General features: G+C 44.3%; 1 protein-coding gene and 1 non-coding gene across 3 annotated transcripts in view; one reads left to right on the forward strand and one right to left on the reverse strand.

The window, feature by feature from the left end:
• The window catches only part of TAFA2 (TAFA chemokine like family member 2), a 526830-nt gene that overhangs the window by 465102 nt on the left and 36143 nt on the right, over positions 1-25585 (reverse strand). The gene's annotated exons all lie outside the window — the stretch shown is intronic.
• LOC119923374 lies at positions 10549-10686 on the forward strand. Its single transcript, XR_005448841.1, has one exon. It is a non-coding gene; the product is annotated as a small nucleolar RNA SNORA7 (small nucleolar RNA).

Here is a 25585-nt window from a genome sequence, read left to right on the forward strand (position 1 = left end):
AATGCTTCCTATATGCCAAGGAACGATCAGGGGACGACCCTTTTCTTATCATCATCATCATCAATCGTATTTCTTATGGCATTTGTTAAGCGCTTACTATGTTCCAGACACCATTCTAAGTGCTGGAGTATATACAAGTTAAAAGATTGGACGCAGTCCCTGTCTGACATGGGGCCCTTAATCCCTGTTTTACAAACGAGAGAACAGAGGGAAAAAAAAGTGAAATGATTTACCCAAGTTCACACACCAGACAGCTGGCGGAGCCCGAATTAGAACCCGGGTCCTCTAGGCTGAGCTCCTTCCTCTAGGCCACACTCCTGGCAGGCCTGTTCAGCCCTCAGAAACCTAGTTCCACAATGAACAACCTTCACCTATGAAGGTACAACTCCAGCAGGCCATACCAGGATTACAACCCAAGCCTATTGATTCCCAGAGGAGAGTTCTTTCCTCCAGACCGAGGAAAAGACTAGGACTAGAATCACTGAAGAGAGTTTGCGTCCTGTTTCATATCCAAGATATCCTGTCTTTGATCAAATGGTTTTGAGGTCTCATTCCTGGCAGGACTTCTAAATTAGCACATTTTTATTTCCCAGGAAGGATGTTTACTTTTCTTTGCCCTTCAAAATGCTGAATTTTAAGTGCTCCTGTATTTCAGGCCTGACCTTCAGTCTGACTATTGAACTGGGAGATTGGGGGATCCAATAAGGTTGGCATCAGCTCAGACACACAAGAATGCGAGCAGTCACTCAGAAAGACCAAAAGCTTCTTTTGAAGGCCCTCAGCAGAGGCTCAGCTTTGCACATCTTTATTCCCTTAAGCTGCTACCTTATTTTCTTAAAGAACTTAGCTCACCAAGTGTAGGCAAGGCAGTTTACTCAGTTCTCCAAAACTCCAAAGACAGGCATGAAAAAACTGCACTGACAGATTGGGATTTAGAAATTGTTTTTTTAAAAAAAAAATGCTATGTATTAAGCACTTAGTATGTGCCAGGAACTGTACTAAGCGCTGGAGTAGATACAAGCAAATCAGTTTGGACACAGTCCATGTCCCACAAGAGGCTCACGGTTTTAATCCCCATATTATAGATGAGGTAACCAAGGAACGGAGAAATGACTTGCCCAAGAGCACACAGCAGACAAGTGGCGGAGCCGGAATTAGGACATGGTTCCTTCTGACTCCCAGGGGCTCTACCCCTTAGACCAAGATGCTTCTTCCATTTAACTCTTAGACTGTGAGCCCTATGTGGGATACGCACTGTGTCTGACTATCTTGAATCTACCTCAGTATGTAGCATGACACTTTTTCCACTAAAGTAATGATAATAATAATAATAAAGATAATAATAATTTTGGTACTCATTAGGTGCTTACTATGTGCCAAGCACTGTTCTATGCAAGGGGGTAGAAACAAGTTAATCAGGTTGGAACACAGTCCCTGTCCCACACTGGGCTCACACTCTTATTCCCCATTTTTTACAGAGGAAACTGAGGCACAGAGAAGTGAAATGACTTGCCCAAGGTCACCCAGCAGACAAGTGGTGGAGCTGGGATTGAAACCTATAACCTTCTTACTCCCGGGCCTGTGCTCTATCCACAAAGCATTCTATTGGGCGTTTGGAAGAAATCCATGGGCCGGACTTAGACCTAGCTGCTGGTCCTCCAGAAGCTCACAGTCTAAAAATACGGTGGGGAAGACACAGTAGGAAAGATAAAATTCTATAAGTACAAAACAACAGTATGCACTTAGTACAGTACTCTGCACATAGTAAGCGCTCAATAAATACCATTGATTGATGGATTGAGTGATGGACAAAATTGGCTCAGTGGCAAGAGCAGCAAGAACCTATTAGTCAGAGGACCTGAGTTCTGATCCTAGCTCTGCCATTTTCCTGCTGGGTGACCTTGGGCTAGTCACATAACTACTCTGATCCCTGGTTCCCTCACGTGTAAAATTAATCACTCAATACAGTGCTTTGCACACAGTAAGCGCTCAATAAATACACGAGTGAATAAAGTGGGAATTTAATACCTTTCATTTATTCGATCGTATTTATTGAGCACTTGCTGAGTGCAGAGAACTGTACTAAGCGCTTGAGAGAGTACAATAGAACAATAAACAGACACATTCCCTGCCCACAAAAATAATAATAATAATAATGGCATTTATTAAGCGCTTACTATGTGCAAAGCACCATTCTAAGCGCTGAGGAGGTTACAAGGTGATCAGGTTGTCCCACGTCAGGCTCACAGTCTTAATCCCCATTTTACAGATGAGGTAACTGAGGCCCAGAGAAGTTAAGTGACTTGCCCAAAGTCACACAGCTGACAACTGGCAGAGGCAGGATTTGAACCCCTGACCTCTGACTCCAAAGCCCGTGCTCTTTTCCACTGAGCCACACTGCTCACAATAAGCTTACCTGTTCTCCCTCCCCCTTAGACTTGGAGGCCTGGGTGGGACAGGGACTGTGACTGACCTGATTGTCTTGTAGATACCCCAGGGTTTAGTACAGCGCTTGGCACATAGTAAGAACTTAACAGATACCATAACTATTATTATTATTATCCTTATTATTAAAGTCTAAAGTCCAACAGGGCCTCAGGGTGCAGCCACTCCATGGCTCAGTGGAAAGAGCAAGGGCTTTGGAGTCAGAAATCACAGGTTCAAATCCCTGCTCTGCCAATTGTCAGCTGTGTGACTTTGGGAAAGTCATTTAACTTCTCTGTGTCTCAGTTACCTCATCTGTAAAATGGGGATGAAGACTGTGAGCCCCCCGTGGGACAACCTGATCACCTTGTAACCTCCCCAGTGCTTAGAACAGTGCTTTGCACATAGTAAGCGCTTAATAAATGCTATTATTATTATTATTATTATTATTATTATTATTATTATTATTATTTAGATCCCAGCCACCTAGACAGCACAGAGAAGCAGTGTGGCCTAGTGGATAGAGCACGGGCCTGGAAGTCAGAAGGAACCGGGTTCTAATCCCGGCACCACCACCTGTCTGCTGTGTGACCTTGGGCAAGTCACTTCACCTCTCTATGTCTCAGTTCTTTCATTTATAAAATGGAGATTTAGACTGTGAGCCCCACAGGGAACGTGGACTGTATACAACCTAATTGGCTTGTATCTACCCCAGTGCTTAGTACAGTATATTGGACATAGTAAGCACTTGACAAATACCATGAAAAAATTAAATAAAATAAAATTTGCGGAGGCTGCAAGCTGTGGCCGGGTATATCCCTGACGCCTGACATGCATAGAACATGTTGGGAGCAGGGACCTGCTAGTTGTGATAGGAAGATAGAGGATTTCCAGTGGTAATAATAATTATGGTACTTGTTAACACCTATTGTGTGCCAAGCACTGTTCTAAGTACTGGGGCGGGTACAGGTTAATTGGGTTGGACACAGTCCCTGTCCCAGGTGGGGCTCACACTCTTAATCCCCATTTTACAGATGAGGTAACTGAGGCCCAGAGAAGTGAAGCGCCTTGCCCGACATCACACAGCAGACATTTGGTGGAGGTGGGATTAGAACCCAGATCCTTCTGTCTCCTAGGTCCATGCTCTGGCAGTTTTGTAGAAAAAGAGTCTAAGGGGTGCCCTGCTGCAGTTTAAATCCCCGATGACCCCCTTGCGCACAATGCTTAATAAATATCAGTATTATTAATACCGTTATGATCCTCATCGATAGTATTATTCTCATTAATAACGATAATAATAATAATAATAATAATGATAAAGAAGAGTTTAAAAATCACAATGTTGAAGCCTTGGTCAAATGGGGCTGCAGGTCAACAAGAGAAATGAGAAAAGAGCTGAGAAAGTGGGAAGGTAGAATTCGCCTGCAAGAAGCATTGAGTGCTGGGGAAAAAAATGCAATAAATAATAGATCCTACACCCAGGGAAAGCAGCACATCCATACAGGATGGTAATAACTTTTGCTATTAAAAAGCAATTCAAATACTGATTAATCACCTCTGCACTATTCCACTTATGGGGATCATCAGCTTAATTAGCTTAGTAGTGGGGCAAAAATTGTGCCGTAAAGTGGAAAAATTATGAACGACCATTAGAAAATTCTATATTTTGATTGGTCAATTACCAGTTAATGAAGTCATATCGATTTAATTCCTAATGTGAGCTGATAAACAAAAGTAAATCTCTGGAAAGACCTATGTGTGTTCAACAAACACCTGGTCTCTTCCCACTCACACGCTTCCAACTCTATATTACTCTCCCAAGTGCTTAGGACAGTGCTCTGCACACAGTAAGCACTCATTAACACTACTGATTGATTCCAATCCCTCTCCACTTGTACCTTGTGAGGAGATAGAGAGAAAACATCCCCTGACTCATTACTCACAGATAATTCCTTCTCACTCAGATATCTGGCTTCTTTGGCTAGCCAACTGATCCTGTCAAGCCCAAGGATAATAATAATAATAATAATGGCATTTATTAAGCATTTACTATGTGCAAAGCACTGTTCTAAGCGCTGGGGGGGAATACAAGGTGATCAGGTTGTCCCACATGGGGCTCACAGTCTTCATCCCCATTTTCCAGTTGAGGTAACTGAGGCACAGAGAAGTTAAGTGACTTCCCCAAAATCACACAGCTGACAATTGGCAGAGCCGGGATTTGAACCCATGACCTCTGACTCCAAAGCCCGGGCTCTTTCCACTGAGCCACGCTGCTTCTCTAAGCAAGAACCTCACAAGAGGTTCACAAGAACCTCATAATCCAGCAGGGGAAACACTAAAGTAAATCAAATGTAAAGGAATGCAAGAGAGTTTACTGATATGTACAAAGTGGCCAGGGTAGGTGCCTTAAGTGGTTAAGAGAGATGGACTCAATAATAATAATAATAATAATTCATTCATTCATTCAATCGTATTTATTGAGCCCTTACTGCGTGCAGAGCAATGATGGTATTTGTTAAGCACTTACTGTGTGCCAAGACTGTTCTAGACTGTGAGCCCACTGTTGGGTAGGGACCGTCTCTATATGTTGCCAACTTGTACTTCCCAAGCACTTAGTACAGTGCTCTGCAAACAGTAAGCGCTCAATAAATACGATTGATTGATTGATTGATTGCTGGGGTAGATACAAGCTAATCAGGTTGTCCTACGTGGGCCTCACAGTCTCAATCCCCATTTTACCATTAAGATAACTGAGGCCCTGAAAAGTGAAGTGACTTGCCCAAGATCACACAGCACACAGGTGATGGAGCTGGGATTAGAACTCACATCTTCTAATTCCCAAGTCCATGCTCTTGCCACTAGGCCATGCTGCCTCTAAGCACATAGGTGATGCAGTAAGGAGGGATAATAGGATGAGGAGACGAAGGCTTAATCAAGGAAGGCTTCCTGCAGATGTGATTTTAGTAGTGCCTTGAAGATGGGGAGAGCAATGGTTTGCTGGATATGACGGGAGAAGGCGTTTTCAGGCAGGAAAGAAGTCAGGAACAAGAGGACAGTGGGCAGGGAATGTGCCTGCTTAATTCTGTTGTATCGTACTCTCTCAAGTGCTTAGTACAATGCTCTGCACATAGCAAACACTCAATAAATACCACTGATTGAGTGACTGATTGTCAACGGCCAGAGAATCAAGAGAGAAGCCCAATGAGAAAGTTGAAGAAAATTTCACAATTGTTATGCATTATTTTCTGCAGTTATTCAATGCAGATGGATCACAATGCTACAAATCCAAACTATACAAAAGGTGGCCGTTTGGGGCTCTTCCGTGATCCTCCAGTCAATTTTGTTCATTTTCAAAGAAATCTGTTTCCCCGTCTATCCAAGCATCTCATTCCTTCTCTCAGCAAATAAAAGTACCAAAGCATCGATTTTTCTAAATATGCCTTCACCTCCAAAAGGTTTTGGGGGGAAAATATTCAGGATAAACAAGGCATTTTGATCATTCACCATGACTATGGGTATATTTTCTGAAGGTGCCCTAAGATGCTTCTTTAAATAGAACACAGTATACGCCAAAAAGATATACAATTAGCAGTAGCTGGAAAAGCCAAAGACAGAAATTATTGACAGACTGAGAAATATAAGAAGCCAGAATCACCTCAAAGTGCTTTATGGTGAACTCTTTATCTAGAGAAGCAACTGGAAGACAGAATGATTTTTCTGCTACAATTAGTAGAATGCTTACTGTGTGCATGGCACCGTACTAAGCGCTTGGGAGAGTAGAATACAATAGAGTTGGTAGACAAGTTCCCTGCTCTCAAGGATATAACAGTCTGGTGGATTAGGTTTTGTGGAATCCAAAGTTAGCCCATTGGCTAAAAGTGACAAGAAGATTTTCCTTCATAGAGCCCAGTTGCTAATTTCTCTGTTCCTGTAGACCCAGGAGTCGAGCCAATGATTTGTGTACTTAACTCTAGGTTACAATCTTGAAGAACCCTTCATTAGGGAAACTCACGCTATATAGTTTCATGTAGATCAACACTGTGTACATATCCACAATCATTTCCTCCAACATCACATTGCATTCTACCCATTGTTAGAACAATTCCCCACAGCATTTTATGCACAGTTTGTAATAAAATCTCACATTAATAACGATGATGATGATGGCATTTATTGAGCGCTTACTATGTGCAAAGCACTGTTCTAAACACTGGGGAGGTTACAAGGTGATCAGGTTGTCCCATGTGGGGCTCACAGTCTTAATCCCCATTTTACAGATGAGGGAACTGAGGCCCAGAGTAGTTGTGACTTGCCCAAAGTCACACAGATGACAAGTGGCAGAGGCGGGATTTGAACCCATGACCTCTGACTCCAAAGCCCGTGCTCTTTCCACTGAGCCATGCTGCTTCTCTATAATGATAACCATGGTTTTCGTTAAGTCTTTACTATGCACCAAGCCCTGTACTAAGATCTTGCCCCAGTCACTGACCCAACGGGGGGCTCACAGTCTGAACATTAGGGAGAACAGATATCTTATCCTCATTTTCCAGCTGAGAAAAATGAGACACAGAGAAGTTAAGTGACTTGTCCAAGGTGACACAGCAGGCAAGAGTTAAGGCCTTGATTCCCAGGCCTGCACTCTTTCTACTAATCCAAATCTCACACATCTGATTTTTCAGAGATCTACAATTATTTCACCTTAACATCATCATTATCTTTTGTGCAATCAATCAATCAGTAGTATTTATTGAGTGTTCACGTCAATCAGTCGCATAGATTGAGCGCTTACTGTGTGCAGAGCACTTACTAAGTGCTTGGGAGAATACAAGAACTGACAGAGTTGGTATACCTGTTCCCTACAAGGAGCTTACAGTGAAGAAGAGGAGCTTACATGCAGAACTCTTTAATATTCTTTGGGAGAGTACATTGTGGCCCAGTGAAAAGGACACTACTAGCCTGGCAATTGGGAATTAGAGAAGCAGTGTGGCTCATTGGAAGGAGCACAGGCTTTGGAGTCAGAGGTCATGGGTTCAAATCCCGGCTCCGCCAATTGCCAGCTGTGTGACTTTGGGCGAGTCACTTCACTTCTCTGGGCCTCAGTTACCTCATCTGTAAAATGGGGATTAAGACTGTGAGCCCCAAGTGGGACAACCTGATCACCTTGTATCCTCCCCAGTGCTTAGAACAGTGCTTTGCACATAGTAAGCGCTTAACAAATGCCATCATTATTATTATTAATTGGGGAACCTGGGTTCTAGTTCCTTCTCTGCCACTTCATTCATGCCTGCATGCATTCAATCACACTTATTGTGCACTTACTGTGTGCAGGGCACTGTACTAAGCACTTGGGAGAGTACAACAGTGAAGGGACACATTCCCTGCCCACAGCGAGCATACAGTCTAGAGGCGGGGAGGCAGACATTAATAGAAATAAACAAATGACAGATATGGACATAGGTGCGGTGGGGCTGGGAGGACGGATGAACAGTGAGAGCAAGTCAGAAGGGAGTTGGAGAAGAGGAAAGGGGTGCTTAGTTAGGGAAGGCCTCTTGGAGGAGATGTGCCCCAGATAATCAATCAATCAATCGTATTTATTGAGCGCTTACTGTGTGCAGAGCACTGTACTAAGCGCTTGGGAAGTACAAGTCGGCAACACATAGAGACAATCCCTACCCAACAGTGGGCTCACAGTCTAGAAGGGGGAGACAGAGAACAAAACCAAACATACTAACAAAATAAAATAAATAGAATAGATATGTACAAGTAAGATAATTGGCGGAGCCGGGATTTGAACCCATGACCTCTGACTCCAAAGCCCGGGCTCTTTTCCACTGAGCCACGCTGCTTCTCTGTGCAATGGCACAGAGACGGTGAGACAGCAGCGGCGAGATGCCTCGACTTCTCTCCCCCGTCCCAGAGCCACCAGGACCCCCGACCCTTCCCCTCTCCCGGGGCTCCCGTTACCCCCGTTTCTCCATCTCAGGGACCACTGCCTTCACCAGCAGAGCCGTGGCCTTCACGTTAATATCCAGAATCTGAAAGCGAGATGGGGGGCGGGGAGGTCAGAGCTGGGATTCTGGGTTCTTCTTTTTTTTTTTTTTACTGTTAAGTGCATTCTACTTGTCAAACGCTGTTCATTCATTCAATCATATTTATTGAGCGCTCTGAAGGTGGGGAGAGTAACTGTGTGTTGGATTTGAGGAGAGAGGGTGCCAGGCCAGAGGCAGGATGTGGGCAAGAGGTTGGTGGTGAGACAGACGAGATCGAGGGATAGTGAGAAGGTTAACACTAGAGGAGCAAACTGTGCGGGCTAGATTATAGTAGAAGAGTAGTGAGGTGAGGTAGGAGGGGCCAAGGTGAGGGACTGCTTTAAAGCCAATGATGAGGAGTATTTGTTTGATGCAGAGGTGGATGGGCAACCATTGGAGTTTTGTGAGGAGGGGAGTGACGTGTTCTGAACACTTTTGTAATAATAATAATAATAATGGCATTTGTTAAGTGCTTACTATGTGCAAAGCACTGTTCTAAGCACTGGGGGGATACAAGGTGACCACGTTGTCCCACGTGGGGCTCACAGTCGTCATCCCCATTTTACAGATGGGGGAACTGAGGCTCAAAGAAGTTAAGTGACTTGCCCAATGTCACACAGCAGACATGTGGCAGAGCCAGAATTCGAACCCATGACCCCTGACTCCAAAGCCCGTGCTCTTTCCACTGAGCCACGCTGCTTCTCTACAAATGCTTCTCATTTGCAGAAAAATGATCCGGGCAGCAGAGTGAAGTATGGACTGGAGTGGGGAGAGACAGGAGGCTGGAAGGTCAGCAAGGAGGCTGACGCAGTAATCCAGGTGGGATAGGATGAGCGATTGTAATAATGTGGCAGCAGTTTGGATGGATAGGAGAGGGTGGATTTAAGTAATGTTGTGAAGGTTGAACTGACAAGATTTAGTGATGGACTGAATATGCGGGTTGAATGAGAGAGAGGAGTCAAGAAAGCAGCATGGCGTAGTGGATAGAGCATGGGCCTGGGAGCCGGAGGACGTGGGTTCTAATCCCAGTTCTGCCACTTGTCTGCTGGGTGACATTGGGCAAGTCACTTCACTTCTCTGGCCTTGGTTACCTCATCTGTAAAATGGGGATTAAGACTGTGAGCCCCATATGGGACAGGGACTGTGTCCAACCTGATTACCTTGTATCTATCCCAGTGCTTAGAATGGTGCTTGGCACACAGTAAGTGCAGCGTGGCTCAGTGGAAAAAGCCCGGGCTTTGGAGTCAGAAGTCATGGGTTCAAATCCTGGCTTCGCCAATGGTCAGCTGTGTGACTTTGGGCAAGTCACTTAACTTCTCTGTGCCTCAGTTACCTCATCTGTAAAAGGGGGATTAAGACTGTGAGCCCCACGTGGGACAACCTGATCGCCTTGTATCCCCCCAGTGTTTAGAACAGCGCTTTGCACATAGTAAGTGCTTAACAAATACCATCATCATTATTATTATTAACAAATATTATTATGATTATTATTACAAGTTTAATACCAAGGTTATCAGCGTGTGAGACAGAAAGGAAGGGGGTGCCATCTACAGTGATAGGAAAGTTAGGGGGAGGACAGGGTTTGGGAGAGAAGATAAGGAGCTCAGTTTTGGACATGATACGCTTGAGTTGACAGGAGGACATCCAAGTCAGGATGTCTTGAAGGCAGGAGGAAATGTGAGACTGCAGAGAGGGAGAGAGATCAGGGGAGGAGATGGAGATTTGGGTATCATCCATATAGAGGTGGTGGTTGAAGACATGGGAGCAAATTAGTTCTCCAAGGGAGGGGGTGTAGATGGAGGATAGAAGGGGACCCAGAACTGAACCTTGAGGGACCCACACGGGTAGGAGCTGGGAGGCAGAGGAGAAGCCTGAGAAGGAGACTGAGAATGAAAGGCCAGAGACATAAGAGGAGAACCAGAAGAAAGCACTTTCCTGCTGTGCGACCATGGGCAAGTTATTTAACTTCTCTTTGCCTCCGTTTCTCCATCTGTAAATTGGGGGTAAAAGAACAGTTCTTCCTCCCCCATAGATGACTGTGAGCCCCATGTGGGGCAAGGTCTGTGACTGATTTGCATGGCCTAATGGAAAGAGACCCCTCTCAGGGTCGCACCTGGAGAGTTTCCAGTCCTCTACCAGTCTCAGCTATGGGAGGGAGAGTCAAGCAGAGGCCTACCCATTCCTTTCCTAGCTTGGCCAGTGGCTAATGAGTGGAAGGCAGTCTGCTGCAAGTCAAAACTCACTCATGCTGGGCAGCGGCGGCATGGGAGAGAGTCGAGGGCAGAGACCTGAGTTTACTGTGCAGAAGGAGGCAGTGGAAAACCACTTCTGGATTTTTACCAAGAAAACTCTATGGATCCACTACCAGAATGATTGCAGATGGAGGTGGGGTGTTCTGGGAGAGATGGCATAAGACAAGACAATGGAAAGAAATGGGCTTGGGAGTCAGAAGGTCATGGTTCTAGTCCCGGCACTGCCACTTGTCTGCTTGTGACCTAGGACAAGTCACTTCACTTCTCTGGACCTCAGTTCCCTCATCTGTAAATGGGGATTGAGACTGTGAACTCCATGTGGGACAGGGACTGTCCAACCCAATTTGCTTCTCTCCACCCCAGCACTTAATACAGTGCCTGGCACATAGTAAGTGCTTAACAAATACCACTATTATTATTATTATCATTATTCATTCAATCATATTTATTGAGCGCTTACTGTGTGCAGAGCACTGTACTAAGCACTTGGGACGTACAAGTCGGCAACATATAGAGACGGTCCCTACCCAACAACATGCTCCCATTATCATTATTATTATTATTATTATTATCCAGCCTGGCATGCAACAATCAGGAGAGGACTTGCCCTCCTTGGACATGAAATTCAGGAAGCTATGGAGACCAAGATGTTATTCTAAAGCAGCAACAAATATGCTACAGAAACTGTGATACATGAGGACAGAACCCCCAGGCCACTGACAAGTCCAGGGTCTGCACAGAGCTGTCAGTCGGTCAGTCCATCAATCATATTTATTAAACACTTACTGTGTACAGAGAACTGGACTAAGCATTTGAAAGAGTACAAGATAACAATATAACAAACATATTCCTTGCCCACATCAAGCTTACAGTGTAGAGGACTGGTAGGCCAAAGAGCTGCATCCTTCCTCCTCCTCTCCTGCTAAACATCATGGAAATCAAGCCTGACTTTCCAACTAGATCATGTCCATGTTAACATCAAGACCGTTGACTTGGAATGCTCAAGTATCTGAACCCCTGCCCCCACCAGTTCTGACTTAGTTGAATATTGCTATTTTCAGTTGCTGAATTTTAATTTGCTCTAATTGTTGTTTGTATTTGCTTCTTATTGTTCTATGTGATTTAGATTGTGAGCGCCTGTGGGACAGGCACCAAGTGCTAATTGATTTTCCCTAATAATAATAATAATAATAATGGCATTTTTAAGCACCTATCTTATTTTTTAAGATAGGTGGCTGAGCAGGAAGAAGAGAAAAAGGAAAACAAAAAGCAGAAAGAGGAGGAGGCGGAGGAGGAGGAGAAGTAAAGGGAAGAGAAAATGAATCAGTGTGGCAAAGAACATATTATATGGAATGGAATGTAGGTTCCTCAAATGTTTTATTAGATTAATCCATGAACTCTCAAAACTGGCCTAGTGGATATACGCTTGTGCCTGGAAGTCACGAGGACCTGAGTTCTAGTTCCGGCTCCACCAGGTCTCTGCTGTGTGACCTTAGGCAAGTCACTTCATCATCATCATCATCATCAATCGTATTTATTGAGCGCTTACTGTGTGCAGAGCACTGTACTAAGCGCTTGGGAAGTACAAATTGGCAACATATAGAGACAGTCCCTACCCAACAGTGGGCTCACAGTCTAAAAGGGGGAGACAGAGAACAAAACCAAACATACTAACAAAATAAAATAAATAGAATAGTTATGTACAAGTAAAATAAATAAATAAATAGAGTAACAAATATGTACAAACATATATACATATAAACAGGTGCTGTGGGGAAGGGAAGGAGGTAAGATGGGGGCGATGGAGAGGGGGACGAGGGGGAGAGGAAGAAAGGGGCTCAGTCTGGGAAGGCCTCCTGGAGGAGGTGAGCTCTCAGTAGGGCCTTGAAGGGAGGAAGAGAGCTAGCTTGGCGGATGGGCACAGAGAGGGCATTCCAGGCCCGGGGGATGACATGGGCCGGGGGTCGACGGCGGGACAGACGAGAACGAGGCACGGTGAGGAGATTAGCAGCAGAGGAGCGGAGGGTGCGGGCTGGGCTGGAGAAGGAGAGAAGGGAGGTGAGGTAGGAGGGGGCGAGGTGATGGACAGCCTTGAAGCCCAGGGTGAGGAGTTTCTGCCTGATGCGCAGATTGATTGGTAGCCACTGGAGATTTTTGAGGAGGGGAGTAACATGCCCAGAGTGTTTCTGGACAAAGACAATCCGGGCAGCGGCATGAAGTATGGATTGAAGTGGGGAGAGACACGAGGATGGGAGATCAGAGAGAAGGCTGATGCAGTAGTCCAGACGGGATAGGATGAGAGCTTGAACGAGAAAGGTAGCAGTGTGGATGGAGAGGAAAGGGCGGATCTTGGCAATGTTGCGGAGCTGAGACCGGCAGGTTTTGGTGACGGCTTGGATGTGAGGGGTGAACGAGAGAGCGGAGTCGAGGATGACACCAAGGTTGCGGGCTTGTGAGTCACTTCACTTCTCTGTGCCTCTGGTAGCTCATCTGTAAAATGGGGATTAAGACTGTGATCCCCAAGTGGGACATGAACTGTGTCTGACCTGATTAGCTTGTATCTACCCCAGCTCTTAGTACAGTGCCTGGCACATAGTAAGCGCTTAACAGATACCATAAAAAAGCATCATCTCCAAATACATGTGTTTATATGTGTGTGTGTGTATGTGTACAAATACATATATATATATATAATATATATATATATATGTATATATATGTGTGTGTGTGTATTCAAAGATATATACTCCATACATGTGTATACATACATGCATATATATATATAATAATAATAATGGCATGTTAAGCACTTACTATGTGCAAAGCACTGTTCTAAGCGCTGGGGGGATACAATGTGATCAGGTTGTCCCATGTGGGACTCACAGTCTTAATCCCCATTTTACAGATGAGGTAACTGAGGCAGCGAGAAGTTAAGTGACTTGCCCAAAGTCACTCAGCTGACAAGTGGTGGAACCCGGATTAGAACCCTGGACCTCTGACTCCCAAGCCTGTGCTCTTTCCACTGAGCAATACTGCTTCTCTATGTGTCTGTATATATGTATACATATATGTGTGTATTCAAAGATATACACTCCATATACTCCATTGTGTAACATACAAATGCGGTCCTAGGTTCTCAGTATTGTCTTCAGAAAAGCAACATACCCCTGCTTCTTTATTTCCCCTCAATTCAATACAGGATATTTTAAATAAATGGTGGTTTCAGTTGAAAATAACATTTTATGAAGAAAAAGACATGGCAACTGAATCGCCATTTCAATTACACATTCCAGAAGAATTACCAGATTCCATGTGGTCAAAAAAGCCTGTTACAAAAGGAAATAATTTCCTTTCTGTGCTATGGTGTAACCTGGAATAACACTGAAGAAATATTCTGTTTCTTTGAATTTCTCCAACATGTCTAAAGGACAGAAAAAATATTCAGGCTGTTTACTAAGAGTACTGGTTCATGCAGCTAATCCCTTGCCAAAAGATAGGTCCAGGGGAGTGAAAAACAGAAACCAATAATTACCCATAATATTTTAATAATTGCTAAGAAAGAAATATTCAGCACAGAAATCATTTATAGAATTCCTTTTGCTATCATTGCCAACCCAACAATCACTGCAAAATGACTGCCTTTTTACTGAGTGTAATAAAATTTTTAAATACTTTTCTTGATACATTTTCCCCACTTAACAAGTGTTACTCGTAAAGAAATAGTCTAACGACAAAAACTGGTCCCTTTGAGTGTCAGCCCTCAGAAGTTAATTCTTAATTGGAAAGCCACAATAACTATTTTTTATGATAGAATATGAATCACATATTTACTTCTTACAGTAGCATCTGAACAAAATGTTTCATAGTATTAATATTTTTCCTCTTCCAAGAAAAAAAAACACCTTAAATTGAGGTTCTGCTCAATAACAATAAAAATAAGAGGAAATCTAGTGCCATACACACAAAGTAGAAGAAATTGAAATATTTTTATAAGGAATTTTTGGATGAACCAAAGGTAATGATTTTGCCAAAAAATGTTTAGTTCTAGTAAAAAAAATTGGAAAGCCAAAAGGAAAGCTTGAGCCTATGTTTTCATTGTAAAGATGAAGGATTTTGAAAAGAGTGAATAATATCTCCGCTGCGCTGAAACTACGGCACATACACATCTTGTGAATTTTTATGTCTCTATACATTCTGATATTCAATAAAAATCAAGTTACTATACCAACCGCTTCTTCCCAGGGTGTTATAATTATATTGTCACTGAGTCAGAACATTTTCCGAAATTTTTCTTTCCTCTATTGATGTTTCATTAAGAAAAAATATAGTCCTCCTCAGAACCATTTCCCGATACCTGTGAGCATTCACATACTTTTAAAGGGGGAGATGATTTAATAGGCCTGTAGTCTCAAAGTTGTCAAATTAGTTCATATACTGAGAGTTCAAAAAAAAAGGGTCAATCGTTATTTTTCCTTCCTTGAATTCAGCTTGAGTCTGATTTTTTTTCTGTTCTTTCTTTTAGCAGACTGGGATAAACCCAGGCCTGAAAACCTACTCACCCCGCAGCAAGAGACAAGAGAGTTCTGTTTCTGTATTTGTCCCACACGTGGACATATACCCATCCAAAGACACACACAAAGCTCAGGGGAGCCGGCTCAAAGGAGAGCACTGCCTGACAGAGTCTGCCAGTATAGAGTCTGCCCTGGGACCTAACTCCCTCTTCATATCAAACAGAGGATCACACTCCCCATCTTCAAAGCCTTTTTAAAAGCACAATTCCTCCAATAGACCCTCTTCAATTCAGACCTCATTTCCTCTTCTCCCACTCCCTTCTTGTGGCCCTTTCTCTTGCATTTGCCACTTTTATTCACCTCTCCTTCAGCTCCACAACTCTCATGCACATATCTGTGAATATGTATTTGTATGTATTTGTATTTGAGAAGCAGCGTGGCTCAGTGGAAAGAGCAGGGGTTTTGGAGTCAGAGGTCATGGGTTCAAATCCCAGCTCTGCCAGTTGTCAGCTGTGTGACTTTGGGCAAATCACTTAACTTCTCTGTGCCTCAGTTACCTCATCTGGAAAATGGGGATTAAGACTGTGAGCTCCCCGTGGGACAAGCTGATCACCAAGTAACCTCACCAGTGCTTAGAACAGTGCTTTGCACATAGTAAGTGCTTAATAAATGCCATCGTTATCATTATTATTATTCATGCCTGTCTCTCCCTTTAGACTGTAAGCTCACTGTGGACAGGTTACATGTCTACCAACTCTGTTATATTTTTTTCTCCCAATTACTTGGTGCAGTGCTCTGCACACAATAAGCACCCAATAAATAAAATTGACTGATTGATAGTTATCCTTTGGACTTGAAGAAGACAAGCCTAATGTACATATCTGTAATTTATCTATAGAAATGTCTGTCTCCTCTTCTAGACTGTAAGCTCGTTAAGGGTCCTCGACCTCTCAGCTGCCTTCGAAACTGGACCACCCCCTTCTCCTCAACATGCTATCCAACCTTGGCTTCACAGACTCTGTCCTCTCCTGGTACTCCTCTTATCTCTCCAGCCGTTCATTCTCAGTCTCTTTTGTGGGCTCCTCCTCCCCCTCACACCCCCTTACTGTAGGGGTTCCTCAAGGGTCAGTTCTTGGTCCCCTTCTGTTCTCTATCTACACTCACTCCCTTGGTGAACTCGTTTGCTCCCACGCCTTCAACTATCATCTCTACGCTGATGACACACAAATCTACATCTCTGCCCCTGCTCTCTCCCCCTCCCTTCAGGCTCATGTCTCCCCCTGCCTTCAAGACATCTCCATCTGGATGTCTGCCCACCATCTAAAACTCAATATGTCCGAGACTGAACTCCTTATCTTCCCTCCCAAACCCTTCCCTCTCCCTGACTTTCCCATCACTGTTGAAGGCACTACCATCCCTCCCATCTCACAAGCCCGAAACCTTGGTGTCAACCTTGACTCTGCTCTCTCGCTCACCCCTCACATCCAATCCATCACCAAAAACTGCCGCTCTCACCTCCACAACATAGCCAAGATCCGACCTTTCCTCTCCATCCAAACCACTACCCTGCCGGTTCAATCTCTCATCCTATCCTGACTGTATTATTGCATCAGCCTCCTCACTGATCTCCCATCCTCCTGTCTCTCCTCACTTCAATCAATACTTCACGCTGCTGCCTGGATCGTCTCCGTGCAGAAACGCTCTGGGCATGTTACTCCCCTCCTCAGAAATCTCCAGTGGCTACCAATCAACCTACGCATCAGGCAAAAACTCTTCACTCTCAGCTTCAAGGCTGTCCACCACCTCGTCCCCTCCTACCTCACCTCCCTTTTTTCCTTCTACAGCCCAGCCCACACCCTCTGCTCCTCTGCCACTAACCTCCTCACTGTGCCTCGTTCTCACCTGTCCCGCCATCGACCCCCGGCCCACGTCCTCCCCCTGGTCTGGAATGCCCTCCCTTCGCACATCCGCCAAGCTAGCTCTCTTCCTCCCTTCAAGGCCCTACTGAGAGCTAACCTCCTCCGGGAGGCCTTCCCAGACTGAGCGCCCTCCTTTCTCTCCCCCTCCCCATCCCCCAGCCCTACCTCCTTCCCCTCCCCACAGCAGCTGTATATATGTTTGTACAGATTTATTACTCTATTTTACTTGTACATATTTACTATTCTATTTATTTTATTTTGTTAATATGTTTTGTTTTGTTGTCTGTCTCCGCCTTCTAGACCGTGAGCCCGCTGTTGGGTAGGGACTGTCTCTATATGTTGCCAACTTGTACTTCCCAAGCGCTTAGTATAGTGCTCTGCACACAGTTAACACTCAATAAATATGATTGAAAGAATGAATGAATGAATTAATGCTTATTATATATTGTACTCTCCCAAGCACTCAATATAGTGCTCTGCACACAGTAAGCGCTCAATAATTATGATTGACTGACTGATGACTGACTGACTGCCTGGCTGACAACACTGACAATGAGGTTCACCTGTGAGTGTGTGTGTTGCTGAAAAGGCCAATGCAGGATGCTCAGTGCCAGCCACTTTGGGCACACAAAAATGCTGTCTCGTGTTTTGGTACCTAATGTTTGTACCTAATATAGTACCTAATAATAGTAATGATAATGATGGCATTTGTTAAGCACTTACTATGTGAGAAGCACTGTTCTAAGTGCTGGGGGGGATTCAAGGTGATCAGGTTGTCCCACATGGGGCTCACCATCTTAATCCCTATTTTATAGATGAGGTAACTGAGGCTCGGAGAAGTTAAGTGACTTGCCTAATAATAATAATAATAATAATAATAATAATAATAGCATTTACTAAGCACTTACTACATGGAAAGCACTGTTCTAAGCACTGGGGAGGATACAAGGTGATCAGGTTGTCCCACGTGGGGCTCACAGTCTTAATCCCCATTTTATAGATGAGGCAAATGAGGCTCAGAGAAGTTAAGTGACTAGCCCAAGGTCACACAACAGACATGTGACAGAGCCAGGATGAGGACCCATGACCTCTGACTCCCAAGCCCATGCTCTTTCTACTGAGCCACGCTGCTTCTCATGTCAGAGTCCCTTCGCTTCTCTGTACTTCAGTTACCTCATCTGCAAAATGAAGATTGAGACTGTGAGCCCCAAATGGGATAGGGACTGTGTCCAACCTGATTTGCTTGCAACCACCTTAGTACAGTGCTCAGCACAGAGTAAGTGCTTAACAAATACCATCAATAATGTTTGCAATGCCTGGTGCTGTTTTCTTTTTTGCCTCCTTGTCTCTCTCTCTCTCCATAATAATAATTATGATACTCATTAAGCCCTTACTCTGTGCCAAGCACTGTTCTAAAGCACTGGGGGAGATACAAATTAGTACAGTGTTCTGCACACAATGAGCACTCAATAAATATGATTGAATGAATATGAATACAAGTTAATTCATTCATTCGATCATATTTATTGAGCGCTTACTGTATGCAGAGCAAATCAGGTTGGATACAGTCCCTCTCCCATACAGGCTCACAGTCTTAATCCCCATTTTTTAGATGAGGTAACTGAGGTCCAGAGAAGTTAGTTGACTTGCCCAAGGTCACACAGGAGAAATATGGAAGACCCGGCATTAGAACCCAGGTCCCTCTGTCTCCTGGACCCGGGCATGATCTACTAAGCCATAGGATGCTTTTGCTCTAAGGGAGCCGCTCCCTTCTTGATGGCAGTGAACCATATTGCTCTGTCCTCAGGAATGAACTCCCGTTTTCAACAGGGATGTGGGACTGTCTGAGGCGTTATTTTACCGTATCCTTAGAATGATTCTTCTGCCCTCCCTGTTGTTGGTTTCCCAATTTCAGCTCTCCATCGAGCGGCTGTTTGAGTCCCCTGTTGTCATGAATTCTCCTCCCATGTCCCACCCAGTGAGGCTGTGTTAAGGCGACCCAACAGTAAGGCAGATGTCACTCAAACCCTTCACAATAGTTTCCCTTGGTCCCTTTTGCAGTGATACCAGAAAATTGAATTGTTGGTGGCCAGTAAGGGAGGCAAACGGAAATAAATCTCAAAGAAAGTTTATTGTGGGAAAACCTAATATGTGGGAAGGTCCTCTATCAATCGATCAATCAATGGTATTTGTTAAGTGCTTACTGTGTGTAGACCACTGTAATCAATCAATGTCATATTTATTGAGCGCTTACTATGTGCCGAGCACTGTACTAAGTGGTTGGAAGAGTACGGTATGACAAAATAAGCAGTTATGTTCCCTGCCCATAACGAGCTTAAAATCTAGGTGGGGAGACAGACATCACTATTAATAAGTAATTTATAATATATAATTCAAAGATATGTACACAAGGACTGTGGGGTTGGGAGTGGGGAGAATATCAAGTGTCCAAAGGTCACAGATTTAAGTGCATAGATGACAAAGAAGGTAGAGTGAGCTGGGGAAAAGAGGGCTTTATCGGGGAAGGCCTCTTGGAGGAGGTGTGAGTTAGTCATGCTTGGAAGGTGGACAGAATGGTGATCTGGTGTATATGAAGCATTTTGGGAGCATATACTAGGCATTTGGGAGAGTGCAATACAACAGAATTGGTAGACAGGTCCCCTGCCCACAAGGAACTCATGGTCTTGAGGGAGAGACAGACATTAAAATATATTACACACGTATGCACAAGTGCTGTGGGGCTGAGGGGGGAGGTCAGAGGGAGCAAATCCAAGTGGGACAATGCAGAAGGAAGAGGGAGTAGGGGGAATGAGGTGTTAGTGAGGGAAGGTCTCTCAGGAGATCAGGAGATGTGCCCCCTAAAAGGCTTTGAAGCTGGGGGGAAGAGTGTGGATCTGCCATATGAAGGGGGGAGAAATTCCAGGCCAAGGGGAAGATGTGGGAAAGGGGTTGGCAACAAGATAGACGAGAGCCAGGTATAGTGAATACGTGGGCTTTAGAGGAGCAGAGTGTGCAGGCTGTGTTGTAGTAAGAAATAGGGGAGGGAACATTGGAGGGGTCAAGGTGATTAAGTGTTTTGAAGCCAATGGGAAGGAGTTTCTGTTTGACATGAAGGTGGATGTGCAACCATTGGAGGTTCTTGAGGAGTGGGGAAACATGATGATTTTGGTGATGATGATGATAATGATATTTGTTAAGTGCGTACTATGTGCCAAACACTGCTCTAAGCACCGGGCACTGTTCTAAACGTGAATGGATTTTAGAAAAATATTCCAGGCAGCAGAATGAAGTATGGACTGGAGTGGGGAGAGAAAGGAGGCAGTGAGAACAGCAGGACTGTATTCATTCAATCGTATTTATTGAGTGCTTACTGTGTGCAGAGCACTGTCCTAAGTGCTTAGTATATAGACTGTATGTGCTAGGCACTATTCTAAGCACTCGGGTAGAGACTGTAACCCCGTTTAGGCAGGGATTGTCCCTCTTTAGTGATGAATTGTACTTTCCAAACACTTAGTACAGTGCTCTGCACATAGTAATAATAATAATAATATTGATAGCATTTATTAAGCGCTTACTGTGTGCAAAGCACTGTTCTAAGCGCTGGGAAGGTTACAAGGTGATCAGGTTGTCCCACGGGGGGCTCACAGTCTTCATCCCCATTTTACAGATGAGGGAACTGAGGCCCAGAGAAATGAAGTGACTTACCCAAAGTCACACAGCTGGCAAATGGCAGAGCCGGAATTTGAACCCATGATCTCTGACTCCAATTCCCATGCTCTTTCCACTGAGCCACGCTGTTTCTCTGCAGCATAGTAAGCATTCAATAAATACAACTGAATGAATGAATGAATAAAAGCTTATGAATAAAAGCCAAATAAAAGGTTGGGCCCAGTTCCTGTCCCACATGGGACACACAGTCTTAATTCCCCATTTTACAAATGAAGTAACTGGGGTGCAGAGAAGTTAAGTGACTCACCCAAAAGTCACCTAGCAGACAAGTGGAAATTCAGGATTAGAACCCAAGTCCTTCTGACTCCCAGGACCACGCTCTTTCCACCAGACCATGTTGCTTCAATAATGCCAAGGTTCTGGCCTTGTGAGTCAGGGAAGATGCTAGTGCTGTCTAGATTAATAGGAAAGTCAGGGGGAGGGCAGGGTTTGGGTGGAAAGATGAAGAGTTCTGTTTTGGACTTGGTAAGCTTGTGTTGCCAGTGGAATATCCAAGTAGAGAAGCCCCGAAGGCAGGAGGAAATACGGAACTGCAGAGAAGGAGAAAGATCAGGGCTGGAGATGTAGTTTTGGGAATCGTCCACATAGAGATAGAAATCGAAGCCGTGGAAGCGAATGAGTTTTCCAAAGGAATGGGTGTAGAGAGAGGACTGAAGGGGACCCAGAACTGAGCCCCGCTTCTAACTAATTCTGTGCCCCCCATAAAAAACCTTCCATGTAATGACTAATCTTCACCACAGCTAAATGTGGTAGAAGCTTTCCACCCATTTCCCGTACACTCTCAACCCGCTCACGGCGTGAATGTGCCTAAATGTCAGCTTGAAAATACTAAAAGTTAACCAACATCTCGTGACCCATCTCTAAGAGCTCCAACCCTGCTGGGTTCCCTCAGGGTTACCGGTACTCCTGCCACCAACTCCAGGTAGGTTGCCCCTACTGCTTCCGTGGTTTGCCATCCCCACCTTCTGAGGCGGTCAGGTTGGGGCACTGGGTGACACTGGGGTGTCTAAATCCTGCCACTGATCCAAACTGGACTCCAGATCCTGTCTATTCTTCCACAATATTTCCGGAATCCAATCCTTCCTCTCCATCCAAGCTGATTCAGGCAGCATAACATGACCCGATTACTCCCTGCCTCCAGCATCTCGCCTCTCCAATCCACACTTCACTGGGCTCCCCAAATCACTCTTCCCCAGCTTCATTCTGCACATAATAATAATAATAATAATAATAATAATAATAATAATGGTATTTGTTAAGTGCTTACTATGTGCAAAGCACTGTTCTAAGCACTGGGGAGGTTACAGGGTGATCAGGTTGTACCATGGGGGACTCACAGTTTTAATCCCCATTTTACAGATGAGGTAACTGAGGCACAGAGAAGTTAAGTGACTTGCCCAAAGTCACACAGCTGACAGTTGGCGGAGCAGGGATTTGAACCCATGCTCCAAAGCCCATGCTTTTTCCACTGAGCCATGCTACTTCTCCACATGTCTCCCCACTTCTCAAAAATAGTTATCCATTCTCCTTAGCTTCAATCAGTTCTCTCCTTCCTACTTACCCACTCTCTTCTCCTACTACAGCCCACTTGCACACTTTGCTCCTCTAAAGTCAAGTTACTTGTGCCTTATTCTAGTTTCACTTCCAACCTCTTGCTCGCATCATCCCTCCTGTGTGGGACTCCCTCTTCCTTCATATGATGATGATGATGATGATGATGGTATTTGTTAAGCACTATCTGACAAACCTCTGTTCTCCCCATTCATTCATTCATTCAATCGTATTTATTGAGCGCATACTGTGTGCAGAGCACTGTACTAAGCGCTTGGGAAGTACAAGTTGGCAACATATGGAGACGGTCCCTACCCAACCGTGGGCTCACAGTCTAGAAGTCAAGGACTAACCTCGGCTCTGCCAATTACTTTGTGACCTCGGGAAAGTCACTTTACTTCGTACCTTGCCTGTAAAATGGGGATTAAATACCTGTTCTCCCTCCCTCCTGTAAGCCCCAAGCGGGGCAAGGGACTGCATTCAAAGCCCTTCTGAAATATCTTCTCCACGAGGCTTTCCTTAATTAATCTCTCATTTCTCTACTTCATATTGCCTGCATATAATAATAATAATAATAATAGTAATAATAATGGTATTTATTAATACCTTCTAGACTGTGGCCCGCTCATCTAGACTGTGAGCCCACTCTTCTAGACTGTGAGCCCGCTGTTGGGTAGGGACCATCTCTATGTGTTGCCAACTTGTACTTCCCAAGCGCTTAGTGCAGTGCTCTGCACACAGTAAGCGCTCAATAAATACGATTGAATGAATGAATGAATATTAAGCACTTACTATCTGCCAAGCACTTTTCTAAGTGCTGGGGTAGAGACAAGATAATCAAGTTGGACACAATCCCTGTCCCACATGGGGCTCACACTCTTAATCTCTATTTTTCCAGATGAGGGAACCGAGGCCCAGAGAAGTGAAGTGACTTGCCCAAGGTCATGCAGCAGACAAGTGGCAGAGCCAGGATTAGAAGCCAGACTGTGAGCTCCCCCACTAAACTGTGACTCACTGTGGGCAGAAATGTGTCTGTTGGTTGTTATACTCTTCCAAGCACTCAGCACAGTGCTCTGCAGATGATAAGAGCTCAATAAGTACGATTGAATGAATGAATGTAGGTCCTTCTGACTCCCAGACTCTTGCTCTATCCACTATGCAACGCTGCTTCCCAACCCCTTCTAGGAGACGGGAGTGAAACCGACAGCTAATAGGGCTTTTTTCAGGAATTTACTGAACTTACTTAGCCACTTCAGCCGAATACTCACCTTCCCAAATACACACATACACCCATGGCACTTTGGTTCATATCTTTATTCCCCATTACTTCCTCCTATCTGTAATTCATTTTAGTCTGTCTCCCTCTCTAGATTGTAAACTCCTTGAGGGCAGGGATCCTGTCTCCTAAAAGCAGCGTGGCTCAGTGGACAGAACACAGGCTTGGGAGTCAGAGGTTGTGGATTCAAATCCCGGCTCCGCCACTTGTCAACTGTGTGACTTCGGGCAAGTCACTTCACTTCCCTGTGCTTCAGTTACCGCATCTGAAAAATGGGGATTAAGACTGTGAGCCCCATGTGGGACAACCTGTTTACCTTGTAGCCCCACCAGTGCTTAGAACAGTGCTTGGCACGTAGTAAGCACTTAACAAATGCCATCATCATTATTATTCTATAGTACCCTCCAAAAAAAATTTTTTTTAATTATGGTATTTGTTAAGCACTTACTATGTGCCGAGCACTGTACTAAGCACTGGGGTGGATAGAAGGCAAATCAGGTTGGACACAGTCCCTGTCCCACATGGGGCTCACAGTCTCAATCCCCATTTTACAGATGAGGTAACTGAGGCAAAGAGAAGCAAAGTGACTTGCCCAAAGTCACACAGCAGACAAGCACTTAGTACAGTCTTTTGCGCAAAATAGAAGCACAATAATACTACTAATAATGATGATGGAATTTGTTAAGTACTTAGTACAGTGCTCTGCACACAGTAAGTGCTCAATAAATACGATTGATTGATTGATTGATTGATTGATTAAGCACTTACTATGTTTCAAGCACTGTTCTAAGAGCTGGGGTAGAGTCAAGATCATCAGGTTGGACACAGTTCCTGTCCCACATGGGGCTCACAGTCTTAACCTCCATTTTATAGATGAGGTCACTGAGGCACAGAGAAGTGAAGTGACTTGTCCAAGGTCACATCAGGCAAGTTGAGGAACAAGAATTAAAACCTAGGTCCTGCTGACTTCCAGGACCATGCTCTAGCCACTAGGCCATGCTGCTTCCCATAACAAATAAATAATATATATATATGTGTGTGTGTGTATATATATACACAATTTATATATATATATATATTAATTAATATATATATTAATTGTTTCGGGTTGGAGCAAAGGCAGGGAGCAGAGGAGGGAAGGGAAAAGGTGGGGGACAATCAGTCTCTTCTTCTCACCTCCCACAGATATTAAGGTCTTCTTACATAATCTCCACTCCTCTACCCCCACCTCCTGCCCTAAATAATTCATTCTGTAAGCACCTCTTCGGAGTCCTGTTTTTCTGGGCCAAAACTAGTGCACTCATTGCCTTTCAAAAGAACTTAACCTGAAGCTTTCTTAATGAGAAATGAATTGGAATGCAGACGGCTATGAAAATAGACTGGCTTTGTTTTTTAATACTCCTGCCTCAGAAGACAACATGTAAATTCCCATCATTTCCTTTATGGCAGGCAATGAAAATGAGATTATAACCATTGGGAGGTAAGTGTTTTTGCCTGCCTCCATAGCTAGCAGTGGAAAAGCACATGCATATCCACACGTGCATTTGTGCATAATATTAAAAGCATCTAAATTGATGAGTGTGGTATGAAAAACCCCAGGGAGATGATGAGTTTCCCGGCCATTTTTAAAAGAAAGCTTTGGTTCTGTTCAGTTGACTGCAGTTTTGCTTTCCTAATGCAATGTTATTTTCCCTGTTGATGTTACTGATGGGCCTACTGTTCCAGAAGAAAGTACTAAATCAAAAAAGCCTGCGTTACTGAAAATATCATGCAGCACAGACTGGCATCATGCTTTCTATCCCTCCCCAGAACCATATTTATTTAAAGGCTAACACTTCCTAGCTGCGATAGCTCATTGGGTAACTGGATCTCTAAGTTAAATGGAACATTGCTA

Source organism: Tachyglossus aculeatus, chromosome 2 (genome assembly GCF_015852505.1).
Source record: "Tachyglossus aculeatus isolate mTacAcu1 chromosome 2, mTacAcu1.pri, whole genome shotgun sequence".
Taxonomy (NCBI): domain Eukaryota; kingdom Metazoa; phylum Chordata; class Mammalia; order Monotremata; family Tachyglossidae; genus Tachyglossus; species Tachyglossus aculeatus.